General features: G+C 39.2%; 1 protein-coding gene across 1 annotated transcript in view; it reads left to right on the forward strand.

Moving 5' to 3' along the window:
• Positions 1-4,582: 4,582 nt before the first annotated feature.
• The window catches only part of HTR1F (5-hydroxytryptamine receptor 1F), a 33,592-nt gene continuing 23,390 nt past the window's right edge, over positions 4,583-14,784 (forward strand). The window contains exon 1 of the mRNA XM_089682922.1: positions 4,583-4,708. The gene's annotated coding sequence lies outside the window, so the exon portion shown is untranslated. The remainder of the gene's footprint in view (positions 4,709-14,784) is intronic.

Consider the following 14,784-nt stretch of genomic DNA (forward strand, 5'->3'; position numbering starts at 1 on the left):
AACTGTGTGAAATAGAAAAAAATTGGTCAAAAAGACAATGTGACCTGCACGTGAGCAGCTGCCATAGAAAGTACTCACCTTTTCACAGACATCCGATTGTACTTGAAAAACGTATCCTCGTGCTCTGAGGTCATCATACATCAACCAGAACTGGCCTCTCTGTTCCCTATTGGCAATTACTGATGCATCCAATATCTTCACTGACTCCTCACCTCTTTTTCTGCTTCTTCTAGCAAGACTGCAGTAACAGTAGCAGCATTTAAAATAACGTTATTTCAGCTATAAAGGTAGTCAAACACCACACAAACACCAGTGAGGAAACGGGAAGTAAAAAGGCAATCTTTACATCCTGTGACATCAAAGCTGTCATTATTCCAATTGGCCAAAAAAAAAAACGAAATTGCATAAAAAATGCTTCAAAAACACAAAACGAAACACAAAACGAGTATGAAAAACAAATAAAATCGCAACTGTATAGGTTTGAACCAAGCCTTAGAGAGTGTCTGCCTCCACCCAATCAAAAGAGCTAAGAGGTGTGATGCAGAATTGTTGAAGTGTTCGATTTATTTTTTTTTTTTTAAGTGTTTGTTGGTTCAGCAGACACTTCTTGATTGTCACTTTTCTAATTATTTCAATATTTTCAGATAATACAGTTTTACAATTCGAAACCCAACATATTAATTATAATGAAATCACAATTTGAAAAAGACAAAATATGATACATATATTTAAATTAGATGTATACATCTTTTGAGACATTAATGTGATTTGTAATGTGATAAATAAGGAATTTTATTAATAATTTGCTGTAGTAATATTTGTACATTATTTCCATACCTTTAAAGTCCCCACAATTTTGTTTATGTACAGTATGTATAGCAACTTTATGGGATGTGGTATCGTATTAGTGGGACAATTTTGGGTTCTATGAAAAGGACAATTTCAAGTCAAGCAGAGTCATACTCAAATGTTTTTGCTTCTAAATGAGTTTGCGGCAGCCAAATATGACCAGGACAAGAAAAACTTCACTCTCCACACTTTTTTGGATATCCTTTAAGCATTCACATATAGCCCTTATGGGCATTAGTACATCTGCAGCTGTCCCTGTTAAACCACACAGGGGGACGCTTGAAAACAAACAGAACACAAAGAAAGCACAGCAGTAGTGCCAAAAAAGTTATTTAACAAATAATAATTACAATTAAAGTAAATATGCACTCACATGATCCCAACGCGGGTGTTTGCACCTTTCACAGCCTGTCACAGATGTATGGCTGTAGTCTTGGCCAGAGACACAGCCTGGTATACACCAGTAGAATGCTTCATCTGCATTATTACCAGCAGGTTTGCAAGACAGAGCACTCCGGCTCCCAGTATCTGCTGATTTCCCTGGGGCTCTGAATAGAGATATACTGATGTCCCTATGACAGGGTGAATCATAGGTCACTCCCACACTTCACATTGTGTGTTGCCATGATGACACGTGTTTCGGGGACGTATCCCTTCTTTTCTCAAGTCTACTGACAACACTGACTCTGAGTGTATAAATACAGGAGTTAACACCTTCATCACCCTTGTTTTAAAATCATGACCAGGATACAGACTGTTGAGAGATTGGTAGAGGTTTTATGACATGGCAATTTTACAACAGCTTTTAGCAGGCCTGGTTTAAGAGATCTCCTGCTAATCAGCCATCAAAAAAAAAATCAGCCATCAGAAAAAGGGAGGAGTTAGGATTCACTTCTTAGAAATCATTATGGTTCCTCTAATATAATCTTCCCATAAACATATAGTATTAAAAAGGGGGACTTTAAATATAGCACTAAGAAAGACATATATTTCCATATACAGATATTTCCATGTTTTATTAACAAACTGAATAAAAGTTACATGTATCTACATAAAAACAGGTTTTCTTGTGAACATAGATCCATTTTATCACATCTGAAAAATTTGTCTTAAAGGTTCAATCAACACATTTCACAGAGGTTGCACTCATCGGCACATTAAGTTCAGTCCTTTTAACCTTACATGGCTCGGCTGTACCCGAACAACTTGTACCTCAGACTTCATACAGACTTCTTCTGATGCAGGTTCCGACAGGGTCTGCCTCATGTAAATCATCCATTATGTCCGTCTTTGTTTTGCCATACATTTCTATCAGCCTTGCTTGGCACACATTAGTCAGATTGACTTCCTCCTTCTCTTGTACCCTGCCATACCACCAGGCATTATTGTCAAATAAAAGATAGGATAGAAAAAGAAAAGATAGGGTAGGAACTGTTGCTATGTCTTTGTCTATAAAATATCATACTCTCGCATATCTCTAAAAGCTAAACAAAACTTGCAGTCCTTTAGTTCAGAGTTAGTTACTTAACTTATGAAATAATTCTCTAAGCACAACTATCACAAACTAACACAGAACAACAATCTATGCACCGGAGTGAGAATCATTTTCATATCAAGTAGAATGGAATTTCAGGTCCGTGCCCTTGTGGGAAATAATGCCTCTGTGGTATAATGTTATTCACTCAATCTAGTCAGTGTTTCACTAGCAGAGGGAAGGGTTGTATCCATAGAGCTGAAATGCAGATGTGGAAAGCTTTCACCATATGGTTCAGAGAATTTCAGAATAATAGTATGTACATTATACCAAAAATGACCCAGTTTTGGGTAGGACCAGCAGATATACAGCAACAACACCAACATTGGTCTGAAGAGTTAGGAAAGATAAAGTAGTGTGTTTTAGGGATCCTGTACCACCTGGTTGCATGCTTGTATCCCTGTTCTTAATATTTGTTTCTTAAAGATGACTTGAAGAAAAGTGTCAAGAGTTTGTTGCTCTTCTCCAGGGTCAGGTGGATATGTAAATCTTGCTCTTATTTAGGAAGACAGGGAAGCAGAAGGTTCTTATCTGCCTGGATACGTTTATAACAGAAGGAGAGGGCAGATGGGCCAGATTCTATTCATTCCTGTTCAAAAGCTGGAAGAGACTGATCAAAAAAAGGGTTCAGGAGAGGAAATGTAAAAAGTGTGCAAGTTGTCTCCATTGCCAGTATCTCAAGTGGGCCCATCCAGGTCTGTGACAACAGGGGCAAAAAGAGAGCCCAATAGGAAGTTACATGGCGGAAAAAAAACAGGCTTTATTATGTTCATAAAATACAAACACTTTAAAAGAGAACAGATACCTTTACACCATATAAAATTAAAAGAGACAATGTTGTTTGGTCAATACGAAGGGCTGTACAGCCTGCCACCATACAATCCCCATACTCATCCGCACATGTCAGATGAACATAATAGTGGTTAATAGAAGGAGACTAACATCCATAGAGATTGAATAAGTATTATTTGAAGACAGCCTATCCCAACGTGAGTGCTGCTGCTTCAGCTATCTGAAAATGTGGGTACTGTGTCCGTAGTACTAGATCCAGCCATGAATATTCACATGAATGAATGGAGGACCATAGACTGAGTATGTGTGAATGTTCATTGGCTTAGTTCAGTCTGGTGAATATCAGCAGTAGGGGTAGAGCCATCACTGTGGTCCAGCTGCTCTACCCTGTGTTAGTATGCTAACCATAGGAAGGTATTCTGGTGGCCAGTACATCTAGCAGTGAACATAAACATATCATACAGTAGGCTCACCCGTCCCTATATGGTGCATCTATATCAACCGTCAGTCCATCCAAGGCATTGCAACATTCCTCTTCTCCTCATAGTGGCAATCACTTTGATGTCTTGTCCCTGGGAGAATCGCAAGGGAGCATGTAATGTGCGGACCTCAGTAGCTGAATATAATGATGGCTTTTCAGACCATAATGTACGGTGTGCTGACTAACACCATCACCTCCGTGATCATATCAGCTAAGTCAGCGACATGGTGACTTACACTCCTACCTCCAGGTCTGTGTATTGGCCCGATGCCATCATGGGTTTAATTCACCAAAACTGCAGAGTGCAAAATCTGGTGCAGCTGTGTATGGTAGCCAATCAGCTTCTAACTTCAGCTTGTTCAATTATGCTTTGCAAAACTGGAAGCTGATTGGTTTCTATGCAGAGCTACACCAGATTTTGCACTCTCCAGTTTTAGTAAATCAACCCCCATGTGTTTCAACAGAAACATGCACCATTGACAGCATCTGCTGTAATAAATATGGTCTTAAATATCTGTGACATTAACTGCCATGCCAGACAGAAAGGTAAGTTTAAAATGTGTTAGCATCCTTCAAAGAGGCAAGAATTTCTTTTACAGAAAAAGATATTACAAAATAGACAAAAAGCAACATTAAAATAAACGGGATTAAAAGTAGAGGTTTTTTTAACAGGTTTTCAAGAGATTTGGTTCCTGTGCAATTTGGACAGTCACTGCCTCTCATGAATGACTATCTGCATTTGTGCATAGTTCTCTAGAGGGTGGTGCAGAACCATCCTCCATCCAATCAAAAGAGTTGAGGGGTGTGATGTAGGAGTGCTGAAATATTTGATTATACATCAGAAACTCCTTTATTGTCACTAGAAATATACTCTTTAACATTCTTGCTTCTTTATTTACAGATTGGTATAAAAAGATTAGCAGAATGTGGAAGAAACTACAATTCTGCTGACATGTGCAGAACAAAGAAGACCAAAAAGAAATCCTTTCACAGGATCCTGAGGAACAATTCTCAACTATGCTCTAATTGTGCAAAAGTAACACAAGATGAAGGTATGGGTGAACATTATTTATTTGGTTTATTTTTTATCTATTTTGTCTTCCTATATTTTCCCCAGAAAATACTCAATTGACATTGTAGTTTTTAAAGAAAATATCCTTTCAGTGTCAGTTTAACGTGCCTGTGGCTAGGCTATGAACATTAAATAATTTACGTATTAAGTTCACCTTTCGTTACATGTTTCACCCATGTTCATGGTGTAACATGTAACATGTTATGAAAGGACCAGTCCCCATTGCCCCACTTTGACAGCTAGCGGGGGATCTTCTCCCCACTAGCTATCAAAATTTAAAGAAAAAAGCCTGGCTCCACCGCCTGGCCGCGTCACTAACCTCTATGAGTGAGAAAACTACAAGTTCCAACAGCCTTAGCGGCTCTTGGCTTCTAGTTCTTAATGAATTACCACAGCTCTGTGAGTGCTGTGGTAGTTCATTGATTCTTCCTGTCAGAGTGTATTGACTTGCTCATACGAAATGTGTGGGCAAGCAGGTATGCTAACAGGTCTGCAGGAAACCTGCATGGCACCAGCGATCTGCTGGTGCAATGCTATACAGGCTCCTGCAACAAAAAATAATAAATGCACACTTTTTTACCTGCAAAAAAATGTGCATTTAATATTTTTGTCAAAAGGCGAACTTATCCTTTAACAATCCCAACAAAGGCCGTAAAACCTGGTTTCAGTCAGTTATAGCAACTTAGAAACATCTGTTGTGTTTACATTAGAAGGCTGGTAGGCTGCCAAGATGTTGTAGATATAGAAAGTAATAGGAAAAAAAGGAAAAGTTCCAGTGGCTCTGTTGTGAACTTTGAACCAATGCCTATAGTTACAGTTGCAAATGTTGAATTGAATTGAGTAAAGGTGATTTTACTACTTGTTCAGAAAATGAAAATAAAACGCTTTAGTGTTAATAGACTGAATACAGGCTCACTTTAAAGTGAACCTGTGCTTTGCCCATATAGGACAAAGCAATAGGTAACTTTAATGGCCAGCCCCCCTTCCCTGTATATAATGTAATTTCCTTTGCTTTGCCACTGATGCTCTTGAAAAAAGAAAAATACCAGGTTGTTCTGGGTTTTTGATGTGACTCACACCCTTTCTATTGTGTGCCAGTGCTGATGCTTGGTTATTGGCCCAGTGGTGCCAAGCTAAGGTAGGGAGATTTATAGGCCCAATGTAAGCTCTGATTGGGATATGTCTGGACTTTTCCCAGGGGTTCTTATTATATCTCCATGGTGAATGGAGTGATGGAGATGCTGCCAGCCATTGCATGCATACTGTATTCTTGGGACTTTAGTCTCAAACTTGCCCGATAGGTGTTCTTGCAAGGAAATACTTTCATTTTCTCTTTAGGAAAGAAGACTAGTAATATCTGTTCATTCAAAGAGTTTAAAATAAGGTGGAAGATGTGTGCGTGTGTGTGTGTATGTATGTGTGTATGTATGTGTGTGTGAGTGTGTGTGAGTGTGTGTGTCTGTGTGTGTTGAGTTCTTCTGATGGAAATCTCTGCTTGGCCGGATTCAGTACCAGTTGTAGCAATTAAAAAGAAAGGACTGAATTACATACGACTACTATAAGAATGCTCTACTGCACCTGGAGCTGTTTAATGATTTTTTGAGTAGGTAAGGTTTACATAAATGCAATATCATATGCAGTAACACATGGTAAAAAAGCATACATTACCACAAAACACATTATTACATTAGGCTCAGTGCCATTTATCAAAGTGCTACTTATTTATAACAGCACTTTAAAGTACTGTAACACCCTTGTGTTGTAACACACTACAGTGCACAGATGTAAACCATGAAATACACTGTATGTCCTGTTTTAGTGTATTGTGGAGCTTTGCAGTCCATTTAAAATGTATGGGTTGCTTAACACAATCCCCAGTACCTTACAGTAAACCCACTGCATTGCCGCAATGCACAGTATGATGCCCCCTAGATCATAAATTGTATGTAGATGGAAAACTGAGCAGTCCCCAGCATTCCATATTACTTAGAGATCACTATCTTTAGAGATGAAAACTGACCTGGTACTTAGGGACACAAACAGAGTATGGCAATTGCTAAGTATGTTTCCTGAGTGAGATAAGAATATTTCCTACTCCCAATGCAGCTGTGAAGCTTTGGGTTGCTCAAGGTCTTTAACCCTTTATACAGCAAGACATACGGTATGAAAAAAAAAAAAACTTCCTGATTTAATGAAAATTCTGCCTTCCAGAGAATCTGTGGGTGCCTTATATACCAGTATTGTGTATTCTATGTAGCTTCAGTAATCATGCCTACTTCATATTTATCACATAGCTGGCCATCCTAATCAAAGGCATCCTAAGGGGGAAGGTTAAATTAGTTATGTGCATTTGACAAAATGGGAAATAATGTTTTCAGGAATGATAGCAGAAAATGTTTGATACCATAACAGACTAATATTCAGACCTTATATTTTCTGTGGCAGCATCTCTTCTGTGGGTATTGAAAAGGTTTTAAAAACTTACTTCCAGTTAAAAACTACATCCAGTTAAAAAATACAATTTGAACTGTTTGGATAGCTGTTCAAATTGAGTTACGACAATGTTTACTTGTGTAATAGCTATGGAGAATGCTCAGTATCTACCCTGTTTTAGGAAACCATCCTTTGGTTTACAAATAGTTTTCTAAAAAATAGGAATTTTATTTATTAATGTGGCATCCTTTTATAGAGTTTAGGTGGAAATCACTAAGCTATAACAATTGCCATAAACACTATTATTTTCAGCATGGTAGATCCAATGGCGGCTGACCAGTAACACAAGAATGAAAACTTTGTCATTTTTTTGCACATAGCACCCTGCTATTATACTATTCCTCGACCTGTGCAAAACACATAGGGGAGATATACTAAAATTGATGCGCACAAAATCTGGTGCGGCTGTGCATACTAACCAATCAGCTTCCAGGTTTTATTGCCAAAGCTTAATTGAACATGCTGAAGTTAAAAGCTGATTGGTTGCTATGCAGAGCTACACCAGATTCTGTGTGCACCGTTTTTTGTAAATCTCCCCTATAATGTCCTTGATGCCATAGGTTCTAGTCTACCTTCTGTTTTTATCCAGAAAACTGGTGGAAATGGTTGAATAAATAACATGTTATTCTAGCTTGTAATGTCTCTGCTTTTCTTTCAACTTTTTCCCATTTTAATTTTTGTGTATTCCCTTTGTCGCTTTTTCTCCTCCAGTTTTTCCTTTTTGATATGTTGTATTTGTAATGATTTAATTTACTTTAAATTATGATTACATAAATAGATGAGCACTTTGGATGTGATGTGAAGGAGGCATCCTCCAGTGCCACATACCTTTAGCACTCCAACCCACCACACCAATGTGCCACTGCAGCACACCAAACATCATCTGCAAATAAGCACTGTCCCAAAAGTGCACATGGCAAAATGCTGCCCATGTTCACTGGCATTTTTGTTCTGACTGTAGTTCTATTTAAAGCTACATTTCAGTCAAGACGTTTCTTACACAACTGAAATGTATAAAGCCTGTTTTATCTGCTGAAATGTGTGTAACTTTGTTAGAATAGAATTGTGATGTGCACTCCGGCCACAAAAAAGCAACACCATTTTCTTTATTAACCTCCTCGGTGGTATGATTATTTCTGATTTTTTGTGCTGAAAGCGGTACCATTTTTTTGCAAGGAAATATGTAGTTTTTTATTGTAGGCTGTAATTTTTAGGAATAACTCACTGAAATCTGTCCGAACAAGAGTCTATTAAACATTCCGGATATGATAAAATTTGAAACCCGAAATCATAAATTATAATTTAATAAATATTCATAAAAAATAATAATATAATAATAATAAATTTAATTCAATAATATAATCAAACCAAAAACACTGAAATTTGAAATTACAGAAGCAAATTCGCACTTCGCTGAGCAAAGTCGCAAAATCGTTTTCAGTGTCTGATGAAGAATTTCCCCACGAATCATTATCACTCAATTCTGCAAGTGGTTCTAATTTACTATCGCTGTTCTCTAGCTGGTCTAAAACCGCTTTTGATGTAAAGGGACGCTTTTTGGACGCCATGGACTTTTCTAAGTTTCCAGGCAGAAAGAACAGTCAAAATGCAGGCAGGGGACAGGACAAAGCAGTAGGGACAAAATATATGTACAATGCATTGAAACAGCAATGTTTTACTATGTAATAATCATTTTTTTAAAAATGACATTTTTTAAAAATTTCAAATTTGCCGCCGGTTCCGGCGCCCGAACGTCCCGACGTCCCAGGGACCAGAACATGGAAGCCGGATGCCGACATCGGCCGGAGGAGATGGCGGGGGACGCTGCAGGGGACACATCGTGGGAGCGAAGGACAAGGTAAGTGCTGCAGGGACTCCCTGAGCAACGCCGCATGGTAAGCCCAAGTGTAGCTCGGGGTTATCGCTCTTGGTACTCAAATGTTACCCCGAGCTACACTCGGGAATACCGCTAAGGAGGTTAAAGTTAATGTGGAACTAAACCAATCAATTTAACAGTTAAAAAAAACAGGCATGCCAGGAATGCTAATTGGCAGATTTACTTGAGCTCTCATCCAAACTGTGAAACAATCAGATGGCTGGTGTCATAAATGATCATATGTGCAGACCCATGGCAGTCGCAGATCAAAGAGAGGCTAAGATGGCAGCTTCCTTGGCTGAAAGGATAGGAGGGTTTAGTTCTGCTTTAACCCTTTCTCTGCCAGGTCCCTACATCGTACAGACCTGGCATCGGGGAGTTTTACACTCAATGCAGTGGCTGCAGCCACTAGAAGTGTGTATAAAACTGAGAGGCAGACTCTTGTCTGTCAGGTAGAGGCAGTTGGGGTGCTGGGCTGCCCCCATTTGCTTCCACACACCTCGGTAACAGGGCCCCCCCACGCTGTATTCCAGGCTCCACTTGCCCATCTGTGGGCTAAAGGCTGACATGGCAGGTGTCGGTGGGTGGAGGGGAGAGAGGAGAGTGGACAAGCTGTGTATGACGTCACTTCCGGGTCACCCTGTCACTCAGCTAGAATAGCCAGGGATGAATGTATTGCATCTGCATTGCCATTCATTCAGTGGTGCCCAGAGGAGACATGCAAGGTCTTTTAGACCCTGCATGTCTCAATAAAGAGAACCTGTCACCTAGAAATCATCACATAGGGGACTTTGTGATGAAAAAAAAAGTTACGCAAAAAATATTTTTTTTATTGCAAAAAAATAAAGTTACACCCAAGCACATAACTTCCCTCCCAAAAAAAAACATTTTCAGGCCTGCCCACCCCCACATATACACACTTACAAATGTAAATGCATGCGTCAGAGGCGCCTACGTGTGAAAACATCAATTGCGATACACGTTACATATCACCGCACACGCTGGAGTGAGAGCAATAATTACAGCACAAGACCTCCTAACACTAAACTAATGACCTGTAGGCTCATTTGGTGCGTCGCTTATAGAAAATATAGGGTATTGAAGTTTGTCACCATTTCACGGGGACACACAAATTTCAGGTTTGTTATGTTGGGCATCTATTTACTCTGTGCAACCTCTTCTTTTATATTTTACCAAAAAGTTTGATAATTTATTGCTTTTTTGCCCTAAAATTCACTTTAGTGTGTTTTTACTGAAATTTTGCATTTTTAGACCTTTGCGCTAATATCATGTGACATAAAACATTGGAACTACCACTAATGTATTCTCTAGGATGTCTGCTTTCAGAAAATATAAAATGTTTGGGGGTTTTGTGTAATATTCAGTCCTAAAATGATTTTTTAAACATGTATGCAAAAATGTCTCTGGCAACAAAAGGGTTAAGTAATCTGCAAGCTGCACTTATCATCTCAGAGCCTCCTCCCACTGTATAAATCACCATATATTACATGGACAAAAATTTACATCTTCTCCAATGGTGGTCATGACATTACTTTCGTTTTGCTGACAATCCTGTAGAATGACGAACGGGGAGGACTGACCATTTGGAAACTCGGGCACTGCCCGAGGGCCTGGGGTCGATAGGGGGCCCCATGAGATGCCCCTGGTACCTTTTTCATAGACTTTTTGAGTTTGGGCAAGGACACAGGGGCCCCATGATCCCCTATTGCCCGGGGGCCCCATGAGTGGTCAATCCGCCCCTGATGACGAATACCCCAAATCTCGCAGGGAAACACTTTAGTATAGTGCAGTGTTCTCCAAACTGCGGCCCGAGGGCCGGATGCAGCCTTTTGCTTGCCTTTATCTGGCCCTTGGGGCACTATTTTATCCACTAGTACAAACAGTGGGGCATAATTCCCTCCAATGACACCAGTGAAGGGGCACAATTTCTCCTCATGATGGGGCACAATTCCTCCCACTGACACCAATGCTGGGGCATTGTTTTTCCCACTGATGTTGGGACCTTTTCTACTCCAATGGCCACAATCCAGCCCCCCTAAAATTGTGAGGACAGTAAACAGGCACTTTGTTTAGAATGTTTGAAGACCCCTGGTATAGTGCAAGAGAGATCTGAGATCCTCATAATTTCGAGGAATTTGCTAGAAGGAAAGCAACTTTGCTTTGAAGTCTGAGCCTGGATGAACTGGGAAAACAATTGTAAAAAAACAATTATAAATACCGGTACTTAGCTAGATTAAAACATATTTAATTATATTTCAGCTTTAAATATACTAAGCTGTGTTTCATGATCATTATGATCATCTACAAATAAGGAACTTGCAATTTATTGCACTTGAACCTTGGAAACAGTGATATCAAACCAGCAGGAATGCATACATGGAAAATTTCACACATAAACAAAACAATTACACCAGGAAATCCCAGTTCAGATGAGTTCATTATGTGAATGCCATGTCCTTTTTCTCATTTAGTTCATTGCCTGATCATTCATGCATGCACTGATTTTTAAACTCTGAACCAAAAGTATATCAAAACATAATTTACTAATTTTAAAAATAATATACTGTAGAATTTTTAATACAAACTAATGTCCACAGTATTATTTCCCTATTGTTGGCTCCGTTTTATTTTAGGGCTCATTTCCACCAGAATGCACAGATTACTTGTGCGTTGTCATATGTTGTGTTTTACATTTTCCAATGACAGAATTGACTTTACTTGCAAAATGTAGCATGCAGGACTTTACATCCTCAATATTGGAAAAAAACATAGAAAAGTATAGAAAACAGTGGCTTTTCACATATCTATACACTTTACTCGTGCTGTAAAATGCAGCAAAATGCATGATGATGCTTCTAGTGGAGAGGAGCCCTTAAACAGCACCATAGGCTGCATCATGATTTATTTTTTTTTGTCAAGGTAATCTCCCCTAGATTATGTTCTTAACCTCGTATTTTCCTAACTCTTTTTAGTGTTCAAAGTTGCAGCCACATAGGAAGATATAAAAATAAACAATGACCTAAGATGTAAATCCAATGCCCATCACAACATCCAGTGATGTACAGGAGATCAATGTCAATCGCCATGAGTGATGTCCAATGATACTGTCCCACCACCACAACAACCCAGATAATAATGATGCTGTCTATTCAATACTCCTGTCACCATGCTAAGAGATGTCATTGCACAAATATGGTCATGATTATATTTTGTTCGATGGTATCATCCACGATCCCCAGCCATTTTGTTTACAAACAGACCACCACTAAATGACAGATCTCCACCTGCTTTTTATAAACAATATCACTTTTGTGGGCTTGTTTTCACATGCAGCAATTATTGCTGCCCCTCTGACAGGTGGTGAGGAGGCAATATGTTGTATCCTCATCACCTGTTTTAACACTTAAAAACCTTCAATATGAAGCTGCCATCAAGCCCCCATGCTAATCTGAGCCCTTTGTCAATCGAGCGCTGTGCACAAGAGCAGCAGCGCTGCTCTCTCTCTCCTCACTGGCTCAGAAGCAGCAGTGGGAACCAATGGCTCCTACTGCTGTCAATCACATCCAGAGAAGAGTGAGTGGGGCGGGGCCAAGATGCACTGTGTGTGTCAATGGACTACCAAAACACAGTGCTGTATACTGTATATAGCTCATGCTACATACAGTTTATACTGCTATCACAGCAGATGAATCTGTTAGCGAAGATAATAGTTCATTTAGATCAGCTTTGACCAAACCAACTATTTTAAAGTGACATAAAGCTGGAGATAGGCTTTTTATGTGGCAGCTGGATTTGTTTTCTTTTTTATTCTTTTTTTCTTTATTTTACCTGGTGATACTTCTGGATGGAAGACATCAGCATTGTCAATTTGAGGAGAGGGTAGTGTTAGATTAAAGCTGATCTCCAGCTAACACTTTTTTAAGCAGTTACAGCTATTTTTTTTGAAGTTTTACATAAATAAACAAAAACTGACTATTGTAAGCACACCTTTGAGTGTTAAATGGTTCAATTCAACCCTCTAACTGCCACTCTTGCTGGATTGATTGGTTTATTAAAAGAAGTTTTAATATAACAGGCTTAGTGGTCATCTTACAAGTGAACAAAGCATAAAACAATAAAACTAATGCAGTCACCAAGAACTGGTAAGCTGCAAAAAAATATTTTGTGTTTTGGAGTTTAATACTACTTTAAAGCATAAGTTCACCTTTGGGAACATGTTACATGTTCCACCAGTTTTTAGAGTGGAACATGTAAAATATTCCCATAGCCGCAGCTGTACCTGCCACCCCAACCTCCCCTCCCTCTGACAGATAGTACAGGGAGAAGTTTCCCCGTACTATGGTGTCCGTTTATGACACAGAGAACAGCTGCGATTCAACAGATCTCAGCTATTCTCTGGTCATTCACAGTTTATGACACTCAGGAGATCATGTCAGCCCTTCGCTGGAGATCTGTGTTCTCCCTCCAGATTCTCCAGCCCAGAGCTGGAGAATCAGAGGGACCGCAAACTAAGCAGAGATAATTTACCCCTGTTTAGTAAACTGATCTTTTACTGTAATCTCGCAAGATTATAGTAAAATCAGCCGTTTTCCAGAGTTTGTAGACCGTTCTCCAGCGTTTGGAGACCGTTCTCCCTTCGTTCGGAGAACTGCTTCATAAACTGCATTCACAGGAGAACTGTGTTCTCCGAGAATGGCGGAGAACTGAGCAGCGATCTATTACCGCTGGTTCATAAATGGACACCTATCTGTCAGATTTGAAAACAGCATGGCCGTGCGGGGCCCCACCCACATGGCTGCGTCAATCATTCAGTGTTCTGCCCGACAGCCTTAGCGGCCATGATCTTATAGTTTTCAATTAACTATCACGGCGCTGTGGAGCACTGTGGTATTTCATTGAAGCTTCCTGTCAGTGTATCTACTTGACTGTAGTTCTCGTACAGCAAGCAGATATTCTGACAGGTCTGCAGGAGACCTGCATGGCACCAGAGATCTACTTGATTGCTGGTGCAATGCTTTCCAGGCTCCTTTGGACAAAAAGAATAAATGCATATTTTTTTCTTTGAAAAAAAAGATATTATTAAGCTATATTATATTTTTTATCTCAATTTAATAGAACAAAAATATCATTAGATTCCTTTTAGTGGCAATAACATGCACACCCTGAAAAGACTGGTGTGAAGGGGATGTACATACTTGTTTTCTGATAGCACTTCTGCAAAGCAGCCACATATTTCTTGACTTACTGAACTACATATCACAAAAAAAGAGCAGGAAAACCCCCGTTAAACATTTGTTAGAAGACACAACACAATGAGCTATTACTCATTAGACAGAATGTGGCTTAAAATAGCAAAACACCCTACAAGACAGATTAATATAATTGTTTAATGATTTATTCATATACCAGTTTTGATTGTTAGCATGCTTTATGGACACTTTAAAACTCCACTGAAAAGGAAAATATGGCCAGCTGTCGAAACCCAAATGATTTTGCTGATTTTACCACTTAAGTGTAGGAAATAATTATTTTTTTAATTAGTAAATCAAACAGGAGAGATGCAAACACAAACTATAGTCATTTTAAGGATTTAATAAGCATCAAAATGAGATGTTGGTCTGAGGTGTGTAAACAGCATACTGTGCATAGTAAACCACAAAAAGCAG

This window comes from Staurois parvus, unplaced genomic scaffold, assembly GCF_062004578.1.
Source record: "Staurois parvus isolate SC_StPar_1 unplaced genomic scaffold, SC_StPar_1.0 ptg000299l, whole genome shotgun sequence".
In the NCBI taxonomy this organism is placed as follows: domain Eukaryota; kingdom Metazoa; phylum Chordata; class Amphibia; order Anura; family Ranidae; genus Staurois; species Staurois parvus.